Here is a 7,160-nt window from a genome sequence, read left to right as displayed (position 1 = left end):
ATTCCTTCCTTAGCTTATTAACACCCATAGAAATTCCTTCTATTCATGCAATTATTTCCCTTCCCTTTCTCATAAATGCTCCTTGCCTGCACCTCTTAATTGGAGATTTCTGCCTGAATCAGTGCTTCCTGAGTAGCTACTTTTTGGATCTCAAATGCTTTTTGCCTCTCCCTTTGGCCATTTATTTTTAGATTATCTTGTGTTAGTATCAGGACCTAATGTGGCCTCACCTTTATGGACTGGTGTCCCCTAGAACTGGGTATGGCATCTACAGAGCCTTTTTTGATCTCATCACTTCCATTGGCCCCCTTCTGGACTGTGAGGCCTTCTTGGGTTCGGACCTCCCTTTGTTTGGTTGAGGTGCCTTTGTTTAAGACCAAGAGGGATTTTCCCTCAGAGGGGAGCTTGCCCTAGGGATGATTGTCCCAGTGCTCATGTGCAGCTGCTGCCACAGGAGTTTGATGGTTTTTCTTGCTGTTGTTGTTGTTTGTTTTTTAAATTTTAAATTACAGTTTACATTCAATATTATTTTGCATTAGTTTCTAGTATACAGCATATGGTTAGGCAATCATGTGTTTTACAAAGCTTTCTTCTCGATATTTCCAGTACCCCACCTGGCACCATCAGTCCCTATGCGGTCTCCACTTTCGGTCCTCGGGTATCAGGGTTCTCTCCTGCGAGTTTTCCGTTGATTATTCAGGAAGTTTTTCCGTATTTTAGTTGTAATACTAGTTTGTTCCTGGGAGCATGTCTGTGCAGCATCCACTTACTCTGCCGCCATTTTTCCTGATGTTTTTTCCCTTCAGGAGGAACCCTCCTCCAGCTGTGGTGGTGAGCAACTGGAAGCTTGGTGTACCACGTGAGAAAGACTATTTTTTTGTTCTCAGAAAGGAATTTTCACAGTTCTCATGGTTGTAAAAAAATTCCCTGGGGAGTGAGCACCTTGCAGGGAATTTTTTCTGGGTGGGTGAGTAATTATTTTGCTGTGCGCTCTTTGGTTTTCTTTCCTTGTTTCCGTCTTTTGCATTGTTGTAATAAGAAAGATGTTGCAGGGGAGGACACAGGCATAAATCCTATGAACCTGTTTTCCAGGCCAGACCCTGCAAGCTGAGAAGCTTATGGATCTCACCAGACTGGCATTCATTTAAACAAACTTTACTGTGGGTTACATGCACATGAAGTAAAAGCTATTGCTAAGAGAATCTTGGTAGCCAAAGCAGCAAATTGGTGGGCCCAGGTCAAGCATTTAAGAGTCAATGAGATGCTTTCCACGTTAAAAAGAGATAGGTACCACAATAGGATAAAGTGGTCATGGATCCGTTAGGTTGCACATCCCCCTTCAGTATTAGTCTGGCTCCAGGAGACTCAAGGCTTAGCTAAAGCTGTTAATGTTAATGTTTTTCTCTCATCCTGAGTTTGCTTTTTGATCCCTGCCATTCAAAAACTGCACTTATCTGCACGCATTTGCCAGTCAAACTACCTGGGGCTTTTGAGTAACATCTCTTTTATCTTTTTGTCTGGCTGTCACAGCTCTCTGGGAATTTTCTTCTCTCTAATTCTTCTCAGCTTATGCTGAGCCCTCCCCTATCCAATTCCTTTCCTGGATCTTCCAGGGTTTCCGTGCCCTTATCCTATCCAATGATTTTCCCAGGCTAGACTCCTCCCTTTTATGGTTGCCATTTTGACTCCTACTGTGCATGCCTCAAAATTCAGCTAGCTCATCTGGCTTCTATTTTGCAGGCCTCAGCAGAGGAATTTCCCCCTCACAGTTTTATCCCCCCCTCCCCCCCCCCCAAAGGAGCTGGTTGTTTCGTGGGGAGATAAGAAAGCCAGTCTTTCCTGTCCACTCTGATGCTTAGAGTGACTATGAAGCTGCCTCTTTTTAGTTAATCTAGCTTAATTAGATGTCTGGTTCCCCTCTCTTTTGTTAATATCTAACTAGCTGCCTACAACAAAACCTTTTCAGGAGAATTTAATGCATTCGTTGATTGATATTCAGAAGTTCCTAAAAGATAAAATGATTAAAAAAAAAAAGCTCTAAAATTATCCTAAAAGAAACTGTTCATTTGAGCAGATTCTTTAAAGTTTCTTACTGTTTGTATCACCTGAAACCTGACAAGATATTTCAAATAGTTTAAAAACTTTATGAGAAAAAATTTGGCAGAATTAAAAGCCTGATAGATTTTTTTAAAGGTTCCTTAGCAACACTTGAAGCCCTATCTTGGATAATCAGAAATGTAAACACAGCCTAAGGCTGCCCTAGATTAAACAAACCAAGGAAAAAAATTGGGGATGGGGAGCCTTTTAAAAGCACAAGTGACTGAAAGGTTTTTGTACTTTAGCAGCCACCTCCCACCTCCACAGCCTCCTTAAGAATGGTTTGTTAAAGACAAATGCAAACCTTAAAAGTCTTCTCTAAAACAAGTAAAAGCCTTAGCTTTCTGAACAAATACACTTAACTTATTCCAACTGTTATAAAATAGTGGTTTTTTTGTTGTTGTTGTGCTGTTTGTTTGTTTTGCATTATTGTACCTGTTCCATGGTGAAATTTTAAAAACAATACCCCCAGGTCTCTGACTGTGTCTGTTTATATAAGTATACGTAATAAAAAAAGAAAATGAGTTCTTTTGCAATGGCGCAAAAAAAGAATTTCAAAGGCTAAATAAGCCTACGTTTACTTGCTTTTGCCTTCTTATTGCAGAGGAACTAAAAGATAGTTTGGAAAAATAAGGGACAAAGAAAGTTGTAGACGGTTTGTGGAAAGGAATCTTGAGAAAGAAAATTTTGTCAAGCTGGATAAGATTTAATGAATTTATTATTAGCTTTAATATCAACAGTGTACTTATCCTTTATAATAAAAGGCCAATAAGCATCACAAACAGAATGACCAGACCAGACCACCATGGCCCCTTACCAGGCTGGCCCCGCCCCAAGCAAGCAGTTAGGGGCGATCAGGCAGGCAGGAAGAGTGGTTGGGGTGATCAGGTAGGCAGGCCAGCAGTTACGGGAGATCAGGTAGGTAGACAGCCCCTCACAGGACTGGCCCTGCCCCCAGCAAACAGTTAGGGGCGATCAGGTAGGCAAGCAAGTGGTTAAGGGTGATCAGATAAGTAGGCAAGTGGTTAGGGGCAATCAGGTAGGCAGATGGTCCCTCGCTGGGCTGGCTTTGCCCCCAAGTAAGTGGTTAGGGGAGATCAGGCAGGCAGGCAGAGTGGTTAGGGGCGATCAGGTAGGCAGGCCAGAGGTTAGGGGCGATCAGGTAGGCAGATGGCCCCTCGCAGGGCTGATCCCGCCCCCCCAGCAAAGAAAGAGGGAGGCCCAGGCCAGTCAAGCCTGTCGCCTGCAGAGGGAGGCCACTAGTAGCAGAGGAGGAGGGGCGGGGGGCTGCAGCACTGCACAGAAGGCAAACAGTGGCAGTGACGGGGTTGGGGCCAGCTGCCTGCAGCTGGGAGAAGGAAAGCCCTGATACGCCCTGATCTCAGGCCAAGCCTAGGGACCCTACCTGAGGGATCCCGGATTGTGAGAGGGTGCAGGCTGGACTGAGGGACCTCCACCCGCCTGCCGAGTGCCTGAATTTTTGTGCACTGGGCCTCTAGTGTGAAAATAAAAATGTTCTTTTACCTCTAAAAGGCAAAGTTATCCTGAATGATTGCTATGTTCTTAATAAGAGATTATAATAGGAAAGCAAAGATTTTGTGATTTCCATTGTTCTTTATCATCAGGTCTTTGATTGCGTAGGTAAATTGACATTATAAGAAAAATGCCTCTGATTTATCTTCATAGAAAAGAAGCAGCATGTGGCCAGGTGGCTACTGAATTTTCCCAGGGCAAACAGGATGTGGGGGTGGAGAGAGCAGAGCATGAGAGCTGTACCTGTAGCTGATAGCACATGTCCTAGGAAGATTCCCCTAGACCAGTGGTCGGCAAACTCATCAGTCAACAGAGCCAAATATCAACAGTACAACGATTGAAATTTCTTTTGAGAGCCAAATTTTTTAAACTTAAACTATATAGGTAGGTACATTGTTATTAACTTAATTAGGGTACTCCTAAACTGGCCTTTGCTAAAAACGTCCTCAATCTGATTGAGGTTTACTGAGGTCGACCCCTTCCAACTCTCCCATCCACACTCATCTTGTATACTTGTTTCGTCTCCTTTCATTCATCCTCTCTATATGTCCAAACCATCTCAACATACCTAAAAAAATGTTTCATTTTATAACAATAAAGCCACCAACACAAAATAATTACAATCTTAAATTGATGACAAAAATACCTGTAGGATTTGCAGCTGGTTGGAAAAATACAGGTAACTTTATGCTTCGAGTAGGTACTTTTGTCACCCGCGGGATTAGCGGACGCGACTAGCAGTAACCACTGCACAATGAGACTGCTGACTGACTGGCTCACCCAACTCATGCATGAATCGAGTGTGCCTCCCCCGTGCTGTGTATCCCGTGGCCAGCCTGCACCGTGTCTCCTGTTGCCCAACCGACACCCCCTACTTCTTCTAACGCCACTTCTTCAAAATAGACTTGCCCAGGCGAAAAACCACTGATGCGCATGGGCCACGAAGTTTCAATCGCACTGTACGTGCGTGCCTGCACATGGTATTTTGTGAAAGAGCCACACTCAAGGGGCCAAAGAGCCGCATGTGGCTCGTGAGCCATGGTTTGCCAACCACTGCCCTAGACCACACATGTCAAACTCATGGCTGGCAGCCCTAGAGACAAAGGGAGGTCGAAGCAACTAGAAAAGGCCCAGGCCATTTTTAAAATAACCCAATGGGAGACAGCAAGACTTAGGCGACCTATAAGGAAATAGGTGACCAAATGTTATTCAGCCAATGAGGAACTGGAGGAGGGAGTAAATAAGTAGGCTATATTCCCTGCCCCACAGTGTTTTCCTGCACAATGGGCGCCCTCTCTGGAGACTCTTATTAAAAGTCTCATTTTCGCCATGCTTCTGTTTCCTAGTCCATCATTCGAAATTTGGACAGGTGAGCCATTTCTCACAACATTAAAAGAGCCAAACTGAGTTTTCTTAACGTTAAAAGAGCTAAATTTTGCTAACAGCTATTTAACTTTCTATATTTGCTTTCAAAATCTTTGTTTCCGTGATTAATTTATAACTAAGTAGTGTTTTATAGTGATATATAATCCTATTTGGCCAAGTATTTTAATATGTTTGACAAACTTCAAAAAATTAAAAAAAATTAAATAGCATTTTTCTAAAAATAACTTTGGTATTTTTCAGACTTATTCCTGAAATATTTTAAAAGATATGTATATATTTTAATAAAAGGATGAAATTAAACTAACTAGGACTATTTGAGATGCTAAAATCACATGGGAACTATTTAAAAAAATAGTTATGTTGTATATGTATTCATATACTATTGTTATTAAAATGTTCTAGGAATTGTATAAAAGTTTTCAAATTTTAATATATATTTTTGATAGTAGTACAGGTATCTCCCATATTCTCCCTCCTCCAAGCCCCTCCTCTACCCCCCAGTAAAAATTTAAAATGTCCTGATGTAATGTTTTCATTTGTAGTTCTAGCTGTTATTTTAAAATTTTGTGTGTTATAGAGAAAAGCACATTTTTTTTTGGTCAATTACATTGTAATCATATTTTTAACCACATCATTTTAAGTCTTTGTCATTTACAGAAAGTCATTGTCCTACTCTGACATTTTTGCAAATACCTTCAGAGAGAGTCAGGGAGGACTCTCACACTTACTTTAAAATAAAGGTTTCTGTTAAACTTTCAGATCATATCATTAAACTGGGTGAGGATTTTCAGAAGTCTAAGGAAAAACTGGATTCATAAAACTGCTAACAAAAAAGATTAAGGTCAACAAGAATTAATAAAATGGAACTGAATAAACTGATGAGGATGATTATAATCTTTATGACTTTTATATGCAATATTACTGGTTTTGTTATCTTTGTTTTCCATGTATGAGCAAACTTTTTTTCACCTATAACCTACAGCAATTTAGTAAATTATACCTTTGTAAGCAGAATCAAAATATTATCTTTTCCTTTCTACCTGATTTTTCCAGAATTTGGAAACTCTTAGTGAGTATTCCTGTTTTTATGGCAGTATAATTATTTATGTAAGTTGAGTAAGAATCTGTTCTTTTTGGAAACATTGGTTATAATACCAAGGCTTTGACTCAAATGCATGTCTAAACATGCATAGTCTCAGATATGACCAGGTAGCGTTAAGGAACAAGGATTGACTTATGGAATCCTTTTTGGGAAAACCATCCTGATAACTTGCTTATAGGGTTCCTGGCAGTCTTATCAGGTCAACCTATGCTTTTGGCTTTATCTGCTTTTGATATCCAATTAATTAAAGGAGACAAAGAATTTAAGCACCACAATTTGAACCAGGTGATTTATGTATAGTGGAAAAGACATATTTTGGAGGACTCTTTATAACCAAGATAGAAAGGACCATATTGGATACCTTTAACTAAACTGTATGCAGCCAAATTTAAAGGTGTTGACTCTTGGATTCCTGTTTCTCATTTAAAGAAAACTTTTACAACTAACTGGACTGCTCAAGCAATGGAGGATTTGAAATTAAAAATTACCAGGAAGTGAAACAGGTGGTACCTGCTGTGGACAGCTAACTCGTGATTCTGGACCTTGATTTTTTTCCTTTTTACCTAACTTTAGTTCCCCTTAAATTTATGCTTGGAAAGATAATTCAACATTGGGCTTTATCTTTAAACCTACCTCACAGGCCGTTTTGTTATTATGGGAATTTTTGTTGTTATAGAACTTTGTTTTGCACAGCTGAATACCTCTTGGGTAATCATTGCTCCATGTTTTGAGATGATCACGAAGGGCTACGGAACTTTATGTGAAAAACCTCATGAAACTACAGAAGATGTTTGCCCTTAAATGAATATGACAGCAAAGCCTTCCTCTGTTTTAGCACTCTCATTGTCAGGAGTGGTCTAAGGCTCCTAAGAAAATCACTTTTTCTCCTACATGGGACATGACATACCTGGAATGGGCCTTCCTAGAGACAGGGAACCAACAATAAAATGGCATACTGGAAATGAGCCTTTCTAGCGACAAGGGACAAACAATGCTTTTAATAACTGATCAGTATTGCCTTCCAATGATTGATCAGCAATAT

This window comes from Myotis yumanensis, unplaced genomic scaffold (genome assembly GCF_028538775.1).
Source record: "Myotis yumanensis isolate MYYU_CA2020_CCGP unplaced genomic scaffold, mMyoYum1.0.hap1 SCAF_9, whole genome shotgun sequence".
NCBI lineage: Eukaryota > Metazoa > Chordata > Mammalia > Chiroptera > Vespertilionidae > Myotis > Myotis yumanensis.
The sequence above is the reverse complement of the archived record's forward strand: the minus strand, read 5'-3'. Positions refer to the sequence as shown.